The sequence below is a fragment of the Xiphophorus hellerii genome, chromosome 12, assembly GCF_003331165.1.
Source record: "Xiphophorus hellerii strain 12219 chromosome 12, Xiphophorus_hellerii-4.1, whole genome shotgun sequence".
In the NCBI taxonomy this organism is placed as follows: domain Eukaryota; kingdom Metazoa; phylum Chordata; class Actinopteri; order Cyprinodontiformes; family Poeciliidae; genus Xiphophorus; species Xiphophorus hellerii.
Genome location: NC_045683.1, coordinates 21,956,735 through 21,969,608, shown reverse-complemented (window position 1 = coordinate 21,969,608; position 12,874 = coordinate 21,956,735).

The window sequence follows — 12,874 nt, the reverse complement described above, 5'->3', positions numbered from 1 at the left end:
GTCAAACAAGAGTGAGCTCTTTGAGGATTGTTGTTAATTACATTTTTGGCTCCGAAACTACAGTGGTGGTTAAAACAAGGTACATCCTCTTTCAATATCTGGAGATAATAAAATGCTCTGATCTTAAGCAGGATATAACGTTTCTTTTTTTCAATTCCAACAGTCGGCGAGCGGTCATGTGGTTGAGGGACGTTGGTTTTTGCACACATACTTTATGTACAGTATGTGTTTGGACGTATGTGCAGCTGCGTACCAGTCTAGGAACACAGCTATCATGGCAAAGAGGAACAACTATTGCGAACGAGGTCACAAGTTTGAAGGAGGACGAAATAACGATTGACAAGCTGCACCATCTCATTTTATTTTCCTTGCTTCCTGAAGCAAAAAAAATAATAATAATAAGATAGCTGGAGTGTTTCAGTGACTGGATCTTGATCGGCAATTATTTTGTCTTTAAGAAAATGATGTATGGGAAAAGTATCATGATGTATAGAACTTTGGTACTGATACAATGGGTTTTGTTTTCTGTTTGATCTTTTAGAAGATCATTTAGTTTCATGTTTTGTTTAGTTGTTGCTCCATGTCCCAGTATCCCTCAATGGTTTTAGTGGGTATTGTGTCCATGCTCAGACATTACCTCTAATTAGTTTTCCTTCAGTTTCCTCGTCTTTTTTGTCCTCTCAAGGTCATTCAGTCACTGCCAAGTTTTCTTATTATTAGCCTCTGCTTCACCTGTTACTGTGTTTGACCTTCAGTTTTTGTGTGTTTTGTTTTATTGATCTTCTTTTTCTCTCTTGCTTTCTTCCTTGCTTTTTGAGTTTACTTCATTTTTTTAAAAAGCAAATTCTACAAAATCAGCCAAAGAGCTCTTTAAATTGCCATTAACCTGAAGAAAACCTTGCAAGAACTTTTTTGCTCAGTCTTCACAACAGTCGCGCGTTTTCCTGAATTAAACCACAGAGTGTTACTACGCAGAGTATTGCCTATTTGGAGATTACTCAGTTCAATTACAGAAGTATACATTTTAGTCACATCTTCATTTACATAAAGTGAAGACAGAAAGAGTCAGATATCAGAACATAATGTTTTATGAGAAAATCCCTCCACAGCTGTGCTTCAAAGGTTTTCATTATAACTGATCTCTCTTGTTTACACTGCATTTATACCCATGAAACATGAATCCATGCTGCTCATTACCTTCACAGCTTGCTCTCTGATACATTAAATGTTACATATACCTCTGCTGTAAAAACTAAATTAGCTTTAGTATCATGTGCTCTATATTCCTGGAGCTATAACAGCATTGTGGCATTTACAAAGCAATAGCTGAACCTGCAGCAGTGAACCGGGTGAACCAGAAACGGCACATTTTAATGTTCGGGTTCTTGCGTTTGCGGTGCTCTGCTGGGGCTGAAAAGCTCTGGTCAGAAAGATTTTAGGGTCTTGATCAAAAGGCACAGGATCAGCAGGAGGTGCTCTGAGCCAGAAGGACTGATCCGATCGTACTGTCCAGGTTATGGTCTCTGATTGTGCTCAGGATGAGGGGAACAGTGGGCAGCACACACTTCAGCTGGTGAACAGGGAAAAGAAGATAGATAAAAATGGTGAGGATGTTTTGTTGAGAAAAACAAGAAGTAATCAAATCTTCTGCAATTATGCAATCCTATTTTGCATTCTGAATAATAACTTAATTAATACTGATGAAGGTCAGAAGAGCATTGCAGGGTTTTTACTCCTGTTTATGTAATGAGTGTGATCGGAAAAGTGGTCTGAATGATTTGATTAAGGCTGAGACCTATGACTGCTTCAGTATATAATGAGCTAAATGCATTTCAAAACTTGCATAAAGCTCAAAATTGTAAATATTCATTGATATGCAAAAATTGTGCTGCAAAGGGTTACTCACTACTACAAAGGAAGGAAAAGCAGGAAAACTAAATATTAATATAGCTACATGTGATTTTGTTCTTGAAGAGCCTTGTACATTGAATAATTCAAATCTGTTTGGTTTTATTTATTTTTTGTCTATGCTGGATAAAATTCAGCTGTAACGTCTAAGCTGTCTACATTTTTCAAAGCATGAGGCTCTGGCCAATTTAAGATGGCAGGAAAAGTATTCATGCCATTTAAACGTTTTTCTAATGTTGTCACATTGAGACTTCCACTTCCTGTGTACACATTTTTGGGGGGATTTTTTTTATGTTATGGAAAACATAAAGAAATTCACAATTGTAAAGTGGGAAGGAATTCAAACATGATATTCTCAGCTTTCATTTTAGAATGAAAATCAGAGAAATGTAGTGCTTATTTTTATTCAGGCCTGCCGAGTCAGTACTTTGTAAAACCTCATTTTGCTGCAATTACATCAACATAGTTTTTTGTTGGGGACGTGTCTCTACTTAGCATGATGTTGCCACCACCATGTTTCACCATCTTGATGGTGCCAACATACTTTACCTTCTTATGACTTTCTTTTAACAAAATCATATCCATAATTTCCATGTTCTGGTCTTCTGATGACACACAGGGTTATATTTTAGAACCTAACCTGCTTTGAAGATCTCCATTACTCTATTTAGAAAAAAAGGTTATAGTTTAATATCTGTACAGAATTAAAAGATGCTCAATAAATCGTCCTGGAGAAACACCAGTTTTGTTTCGAACAGATTCTGATGAGATATAGCATTTTAAACTGTCTCAGTAGGAGTAAAAACACGTAGATCTTGTGTGTCATGAGTCATCTTCTCATGAAGCAGTAAAGATTATTTTCAAGCACTCACAGTCTTTTATTAACAATCATGTCTCTGTCATCAGCTCATTGCCCTGAGTTACTGAGCCATGTGGTCGTCACACACTCTGACCCCACAAACAGCCATACAGTTCTTGCAGTTTAACAAGTTGGATTTCTGCTTTAACACACACACACACACACCCACCCCCACACACGCACCCCCACACACACACACCCACGCACACACCCCCCCACACACGCACACACCCCCACACGCACACACACACAAAGGACTAGAGCCTCACCAGGTGAATGGCAGGGAAGTGATGTTGTCCATCTGATATTAGAAAGAAATAAAAATATCAGTCAGTTCTGAGTAGGAGGTTGTACAGGACATCATTCAGAAACAAGGAAAAACATTACTCCACAGTCACATCCAGATGGCACACATTCACACACTGTTAAAAAGTTAATGGATTTAAATGTTTCAAAATGTGAAGCTCATGTGTTATCTAGATTAATTTCAGATAAAGGGATCTATTCAGTACAAAAGTTATTTGTGGTAATGTTTAGACATTTATAAAGACATTTAATTAATGTATAATTAAATTACTGCCAATGTTCATTTATTCACTGTATTTTCCTCCATAATAATATGCTTATTTATTTATAGAGCATTTATTTATTTTCATTCTTAATTAAGGCAAGATTGGTTCTCCATGGTCTGCTTACCCTTAAAGACTGTTTCCCTCACAGGGAATCAGTGCAGTCAGGATGACCAGTGCAAACCAGAAGATATATCAAATTAAGGTGGGGAATGCCGGCATGCACACTCCAATCCTCTTCACTGGGAACGCCATGGAAGACAACGCTTAACAGTCATTGAATCGGTCCAAGTTTGCAACAAGACAGGCAGACACAGCAGAAGAGATCCAGAATCCCTGAGGCAATAATCAGGATCCAGGTGCATGAAGTGGGGTTGAGAGTCACAGACTGTACAAATGGGTAGCAGGCAAAGATAATGGTCAGGAAAACTGATCAGGGACAAAATAAAATACCTGGACGAGGATGACAGTGCACTGACTCAGTGTGGCGCAGGTGTTTATATGGGCAGCATGACAGGTGGAAGCAATCAGCTGAAGGGGCAGAGAAATGGAGGAGTAGGCGATATGGCAGAACTATATTTATCTGTTTTTGTTTTTCCTTTTGGTTACTGTGGTGTAAGCAGCATGTAAATCCTAACAATGGATCAGGATTTACTTTTAAAAAGGAAGAATTATGTGCAATCCTGAGACAGTGAATTTTTCACCAACGTTCACCACAAGCGAATCATGATTTTTTACACCCAAAATGTTTCCACATAAATGATTTAAAAACTGCTCAGGGTTTCTCACACTCTTCTCACAACAGCGGCTTATGCTTTGAAAACATCACATGCTGACAGCCCCTGAATAGCTCTTCACAAGACAAATTTCACTCTGACCATAAATAGTCAACATCGCACAAGCTATTGCCACAAAATCTTAACATGGCCCCACTCTCTTCCTCTGGACTCTGTAACCTTCATTTCCAAGTGAAATGTAACATTTACTTCCTCTGCTTATCTTTATTGCTTGTGCATTTTTTCTTCCACACCTTTTCTTTCTGCTTAACTTTCCATTTTTATATCTAGATTCAACACGGGCAACTTTTTTAGCTATTACCTTTTGTCTCTTACCCTTGTCTCGGAGGCAATCACTGACTATCTACTGGACAACTGTTGAGTCACCAGCCTTTCATTTGATTGTGCAGACCGTAATACAGACAAGACATAACATTTCTGTAAAAGAAAATATTTTTTTTTGGTCTTACTCTATGGATTGTTGAAATTTGAGAAATTAAGTTCTGTGCTTTTGTAGGCTGAAAACCATGATCATTATAACTAACATAATGCGTGCAATGACTTTAAATGTGAGTTTCAAACCTTGAATTGAATGACTGAAATAAATTAACTTTTCCATTGTATTAATGATTTATTAAGCTGCACTTTGAATAACTGAGGGTACATGTATCTTTGGTGACGAACACTCAGGAAAAATATTAATTAAAGCTGTTTTTGTGTGGCGCCAACATTAACAATAACAAGAGAAACAAGAAAATTAAAGGGACCTTTTGCATTCTTTTATGAAAGCAGAAGAGAACCAGACCTGTATAGTAAATCAATTTCACACCACAAATGACTTTGTAATGCAGTTGTTTCCTACTTTTTTGCACTGCTGTCTCGCTGTATAGCACAGAGCAATGGGAAAATGATGGAGTAGAGCTCATTTCTGTTACTGCACCAGCCAACATCTTGCTCCTAATTTCCATAACAACGTCTGCAAAGGAACTAGGAAGAAAAGAAAAAGTCTCTGCCTGTGGAAAAAAAAAAACACAACCAAGAAAGCAATAATGATTTAAGCTGGAAAAAACAACTTTTTGTCTGATAAAGAAAATATTATTATAGCCTCTTTTATAAGGTTGATTGCACAGATCATCACTCACCTTGAAAACCCTAATTTTGATAGCGGTCTGCCTCGGTTTGACTGTGGGCAGAGGCTGGAAAACCAATACTTCACCCTGAAAGTCTCTCCTCATCCTCCAGAAGCCTCTCCAAACCGGCGACCCTCTGATTACATCCCAGTAACAATAGCTGTGGGTTTTCTTTGGATCTCTGCTGCCTGGAACACTGAGTGAATCTGCAGGGAGGATCAAGGCAGTATTTTATTAAATACCTAAAGCAAATCTAGATCCCCCAGCATGTAATTACAATAGGGTAAATGGCGTTAAAGTCTTTATTATCTTTTGTCCTTTGGGTAGAAGCAGCATTTCTGAACTTGTTGTAGTTTTCAGCTGCTGGAACCGTAACATCAAACAGATTTAGCATTTTCAAGCACAAGCAACTTTGGGGAGAGTTAAGGCTATTAAATTCCAAGCATTTCACTGATTTCAGTGAAAATGACAAGGTTTTACATACAACATATAGAGCAATTTTTTAGCAATATCTGACGTGTTTGCATGCCTTTTCTTTTACATCACGAAAAATCTTTCATCCTTTAATTTTCTATAGCACATTCAGCCTGTCAAACTCACATGGATTTTCTATAAGGATCTTTCTCAGAAAATGTATGACTTAATCTCCAGAATAGTAATGAACAGCTGTCATCAATTCATCAACATTTAAACAGTTTTGTCTATTTTTAAAATGTGTCCTTCCAATTGTAAGAAATGAGAATCAGTGTTTTCTGTTTCTTTTGGGGGGGGGTTGTTTTGTTTTTTTGTGGATCCATCATTTGAAAATCAAATGAGTCATCAGGGATCAAAGAGACTGAATTTCCAGAAACTGGAACAAGATTAAAAGTCCACAAGTGCAGGTATAATCAAGAGATGATCCTCATAATTTATTGTTATGTGATAAATACAGATTGTTCTGCATTGTGCAATAAAGTAATTTAAATCTCATCACACCCATTTGTTTCTTTTAGGTAACTTCAAAATGTACTCTGACTTAAATAGAATTGGCTAAAAGTTTACATAAGCTTATTGTGGATTTGAATGTCATAGTAATTTGGGGGTTTTTGACTTTTTTTAGACTATCCAGACATACAGAACCTTCACCATTCCTTAAGTATTAAACTCCAAAAGTCTGATTATGGTTTGAGAAATTAGCAGCTTTAACATAATGAAGTCAGTAGATAACAGCTGTAGCTGTAGTGCAATGATATGTACACTTTGTCTCTGAAATACTGAATGGGTAAAGACATATTGTGCTATTTTTACTAAAACCAATTGTCAGGTAGGTTCTTTTCCAAGACAAAATAAAGTTTTAATAAAACTTCCCAAAGAAACAGCATGCTGCTCATCTCTTCCTGCCCACAGGCTCAGCCTTGCCTTATTTCTGGAATCGACTCTGCAAAGGTGGACTTGTAAACATGGACAGATGACTTCCTGGGTCTCCCATCATGGTCGACCGCCCTCTTCATCTCTTTTTCATCATCGCTATTGTTGGGTCAGTTCATCAGGAACCCAGCCAGAACCTGCAGCATGCGAGCGCCCAGACTCCTGTTTGGGTGCTGTTGCTAAGCTGCAGCACGTATTTGGAGAATGTCACCCAGGCAACAGTGATGGATGAGTTTGTGACTGCCTAATTTGTGGGTCTGGTGCGTTTACCTTTGCCTTCACATTGAGCTCCCATCAAACAGACACCACCGCTGGAGTTAAAAGTGATCATTTAGCAGTTTTACTAAGAAGCACCTGAGACTTTTTCTTTTTTTTCGTCTTAGAGAACTGACAACTTAAAAAGACAACTTTCATGACCTCATCAAGGTTTTTCACATGGGTATTCTTCAGTTGTTGCTGCTGCTGGCATCTCATGAATCTGCTTACCTTTTTTGAAACCACCAGGTGATTTACTTTATTTTTACAAAATCTATGGTCCCAGAGTTTCAAGTGACCCAGTTTGAGTTTTAGAGACACTGCCTTTATTTTAGAGAATAAATAAACCTTTGAAGGCATAGTTGAGAATTTTTGCAAAAAGTTTTAATTAAAACATTTCCTGCTGCTAACTCTCTTAGTTTTATCATGTGGCATTAATCCAAATTATTTAGTTCCTGAGGCTTATAATAAAGCTTAGTTTTATGATCTTGATTTATAGTTTCTGTTAGTAGACATGCCTGCAGCATTTTGTACCACCTGTTGTGATGACTGGTCCAAGTGAACAACAGTGAACCAAATGTGAATATATTAAAACACAGATCAGTCTTTCAAAACCTTTAGGAAGAAAATGACCTGTGCGAGAAGTCATAAGAGAAAAAAAGCTCGTCTTTACAGTTGAACCAATTTATTGTATGGGCATAAAGGATTTGGCGAACAGCATGCCGAAATTCCTAACTAGGGTGTGATTGTACTATGTGAAAATCTCTACACAAATAATGCTCAAATATAATGATTCTGTTTTAATTTTTTTTTTATTGAAAATCTGACTTCACACTTGCAGGACAGTCCATTGTTGAAACTGTTTACTTCCATGTCATTGCAAACATCAATTCAGATATCAGTAGCAAAGCATTGCAAAGGCAACATGTACAATGAAAACAAACCAGGTCCAAGGATGAAACCTTGAGGAGCTCCACATATGATTGGTGCTACTGATGAACGCTGTTCATATTTGTTTACAAGAAGCTTCCACAAAACAATGCTGTTTCATGATTTTTTTTAAAATATTCTTTTTATTGTGATATATAACAAATACAAGTGTTTTATGAACCATAATACCACAGTGATTTCTCAATAATCACTGTTATTTTTGAGACTGGAGTAGTTCAAAAACAGTAGAAGTCCACTTTGCTCCTCAGTTTAGCCTGTGGGACCAACTAATCTGTATTTACATAAAATAAAGACACCAGAAGAATTACTTACTGCAGGTAACTTATCATATAACTTATGAATACAGCAAGTCAATGACTCGATGTAGTCTCCTGGGTTCCTTAGTTAGAAACTTTTTAATTTAATTTAATAATAAACTGAGCTTATTGCACTGTTTGATTAGTAGGATCAATTAGTATTTAAGACTGAATTGAAATAAATTTTTATTTATGGGCGTAAAGGCTATATACCTAAACTGAATTGAATTGAACTTTTTTCTCTTTCTTACAGATAAAAATATATTTTGAATTAAAAATAAATATCGCATGTTCAGCCTACTTTGACAAGCTTCTCAAGTTATAACGATGATTCTACATCAGACCAGAGCAAAAATTCAAACTCAGAATCAACACCTTGTAGCTTACAGAGCAGATATATAACCAGGCCACACTTTGCACTTCACTATGGGGAGCTGAACGTCAGAAAACACTGCACTAGAGGGCAGTAGACGGCAAACCAGGCACTTTGTTTTTTAATTATCTGAACAGGACTGCCTTAAGAACAGGACATCATCGAGATGCATCTCGTCCTACTGTCTTCTCCGCTTGACTTCAACAATCTTAGAGTAAAACCTCTTAGAAAATATTAGGCATTCTAACTTGGATGGTGGAGATTATATCTCTAGCTAAAAAGTAGCCAAGGCTCCATCATATTAATTAATGATGGGAAATTCACACCTACATGTTTCTACATTATGTACCCTCATGGTCGAGCAAGGTTAAGATTGAAATTTGTAAAAGTATTAAGTTTCTTAGGTTGTAACTCACTTGAAGAATTGAAATTTCATGCAGGAACAAAAAGAAAAAATAGTTGTTGATGTGGCGTCGTGCAAAATAAAACCCTCTCTGTTGAACTCGGACGACTTTCATCTACTGTCAAATCATGGGAGTATTATAGGAAAGATGATGTCATGGCAAAGGTTTAAAAATAAACCTGCTGGTACGTGCCTCAGTCAGCGGGTTAAATCTACAATCCTTTATCTAATAATGTGGAAGATGACTGGCTTTTCCAGCATCTGACCTGAGGACCTCTGAAGTCTAACATCGGTGTCAAAGAGTTGTTGTCTTTTCTCCTGGCAAAGTAAATCCTGGAAATATCTGTGTGTCCCGTTAGGAAAGTGAGCTGTAACACCTGGCTGCGTCGCTGCTGGCTCAGCTGAAGCTGGGAGCGACGGAAAATTTCTGCTGAAAGGATTTCTGCATAGTTAGCGTGTTGGATGTGCATGCAGTAATCAAGATTGAAGACTTAAAGCCAGGAGACACACATTCACTATTTAATTCAGCTGTTTGGATAAGGATGTAATGCATGAATTAGAACCGTCCTCTTGTTTTCATTAACAAGTAGTCATGTTACTTAAAAAGACCAGTAATATATCACCTGTTTGGAATCCACTGTACAAGAATTCATTTGCTGCCTAATTAGTGATATTATGGTAAATATTCCTTTGCTTCATTTTTGTGTATTTTCTCAACCTAACTGCGCCTTGCATGGAAGCATAAAGTTTACATTTCAAACTGATTGTAAAACCCATTGAACCTTTTCATGTTTAATTACATAACACTCCAACTTTAACGTGTTTTGCTAAAATTCATAGTTATAGATTAGCACAAAGTAGTGCATGATTGTGAAATTTTGTGATAAATATCTCAATATTGTTCATATCTATTGGATCCCTTTACTCTGATTCTACTAAATAAAACCATGTATAAGAAGTAGCAATAGACCTACTGTGTCAGTGGGATAACATCCTTAAATATACAGCCAGCATCATGGGGGAATGTTTAAGATCAAAGTATATTTATATGCTACAACGACCCAAATCTAAATGTAATTGAGTCTAATTGGCAAGACTTGAAAATAGCAGTCCAAATGGTTTCCATCCAATCCGCCTGAGCTTAAGCGATGTTGAAATAAGTATCTGGCAACAATTTTAATCTACATATTCAAAAAAGTGGTAGAGATTTTTCTTTGTAGACTTCATGATGTGACTGAACTGACGGAGGTACAAACTACTAAAGAAAAAAATGCATGTACTCCACATCTATTGGATTTTGTCTACAAAAAAACTTGTACCAGTTTGATTTCACCTGTGTGTTCTCGTTTGCACATTTTGTGGACAATATAAGACTTTGCCTGTGTATCAATTTATCGATCATGATTTTAGATAGATAGATAGATAGATAGATAGATAGATAGATAGATAGATAGATAGATAGATAGATAGATAGATAGATAGATAGATAGATAGATAGATAGATAGATAGATAGCATTTATTGTCATTGAACAGAATTCAACGAAATTTCCATTGCAGCTCCCGTGCAAAAGGTCAAATATATACAGTATAAATAAGCAAACACACAATAATAATAATAACAATATATACAACTAAATTAACTAAAGGCACTCAACCATCCAAAGAAGTAGCAGCAGGTCCAATTATGGCAAAGTACAGATAATGTGACAGTGCAAAGTGCAGAACAATATGGCTGTGTGGGGGTGGGGGATATGTATGTGTGACTGCGAGGTTATGATATGTGTGGGAGGGGGGGGCGGCAGGGAGTAATGGCTCTGACGGCTGTGGGGAAGAAACTGTTTCTCAGTCTATTTGTTGTAGTCCGTATATTCCTGTACCGCTTGCCTGATGGCAGCGGCACAGTCTGTGGCCCGGGTGGCTGGAATCCATCGCTATGGATCCAGCTCTCTTCTTGACCCGGTCTGTGTAAATGGAGTCCAGGTCTGGGAGGGGGCATCCCACAATGCCTTGTGCTGTTCTCACCACCCGTGTCAGTTGTTTCCTCTCCAGTGCTGTGCAGCTACCATACCACACAGTCATGTTGAGGCAGAGGATGCTCTCGATCATCGCCCTGTAAAAGTTCACGAGCAGCCGTGAGGAAAGTCCAGCCCGTCTCAGTTTCCTGAGGAAGAAGAGCCTTTGTTGTGCTTTCTTCACCAGGTGGGAGGTGTTTGTGTTCCAGGAGAGGTCAGAAGTGATGTGGAGGCCCAGGAACTTGATGTTGTCCACACGTTCCACCACTTCTCCATCTATGAGAAGGGGAGTGTGAGCCGTCCTCCTGGACCTTCTGTAATCCACAATGACCTCCTTGGTCTTCCCTGTGTTCAGCACCAAGTTGTTGGCTGAACACCACTGAGTGAGCTGCAGAATCTCCTCTCTGTAGTGGGTCTCGTTGTTGTCTGAAATGAGACCCACTACTGTTGTGTCGTCCGCGTACTTCACGACTGTGTTGGTGGGGTGGATGGCCACGCAGTCGTGTGTAAACAGGGTGAAGAGAGCTGGGCTGAGCACACAGCCCTGCGGCGTGCCTGTGTTGAGGACCAGTGGGGACGATGTTGAGCCACTTATTCTCACCACCTGAGGCCTGTTGGTGAGGAAGTCTCTGATCCAGTGGCACAGTGAAGCGGGCAGCCCCACCTCGAGTAGCTTCAGCACCAGCTTGTCTGGGATGACGGTATTAAATGCTGAGCTGAAGTCTACAAATAGCATCCTGACGTAGGTGTTGGGATGCTGCAGATGGGTCAGGGCTGTGTGCAGAGTGATGGAGACAGCATCCTCTGTTGACCGGTTCGCTCTGTAGGCGAACTGAAGGCTGTCCAGGTTTGCGGGGATGAAGTCTCTGATGTACCTCAGAAGAATCCTCTCAAAGCACTTCATGATCACCGGGGTCAGAGCGACGGGCCGGTAATCGTTCAGGCTGGTGACGGACCTCTTCTTCGGTACAGGGATGATGGTGGAAGACTTGAGGCACTCAGGAACCATGGCGAGCTGCAGGGACAGATTGAAAATGTCCAGAAACACTCCTGCCAGCTGGTCGGCGCAGGTTTTCAGCGTCTGGCCTGACACCTTGTCCGGTCCTGGAGCTTTGTGGGTGTTGATCCTCCTCAGGGTGGACGTCACCTGATGCTTCTGTAAGACGAGGGGCTGGTGCTGCTCTTCCAGTTGGGGTAGATGTGCGGCTTCTCTGCTGCCCGCCGTGTCAAAGCGGGCAAAGAAACTGTTTAAGGTGTCAGGCAGGGTGGGGTCGCGGCTGGTCAGCTGAGTGCTGTGTTTGTAGTCCGTCATGGTTCTTATGCCTCTCCACATGCTTCGGGGGTTGTTGTTGATGAAATGTTCCTCAATCTGCTGTTTGTACTGGAGCTTGGCCTGCTTAATACCTTTTTTCAGTTCCGACCGGGCCCTGCTATAAGCCAACCTGTCTCCAGACCTGTAGGCAGCATCCCGGGCTTTCAGCAGGGCCCGTACTGTGCTGCCCAGCCATGGTTTCTGGTTTGGAAACACTTTTATGGTCTTAACAGGGAGGACAGCGTCGGTGCAGAACTGAACATAGGACAGAACGGACGATGAGTATTCCTCCAAGTCTGCGCCGTCCCTGAACACACTCCAGTCTGTATGCTCAAAGCAGTCCTGAAGTGCAGAGGAGGCCTCCTCAGTCCAGACCTGAACTATTCTGGTGGTCGGCTTAGTTCTGCAGGCCAGAGGCTTGTAGACAGGAATCAGCTCCACTGAGATGTGGTCAGACATGCCCAGATGTGGAGCTGCTACAGCCTTGTAGGCTCCGGGGATATTGCAGTAGACCTGGTCCAAAATGTTATTGTCTCTGGTGGGAAAGTTTATGGATTTGTGGAATTTGGGAAACACAGCCTTCAGTTCCACGTGATTAAAGTCCCCCGCCACAATCACGGCC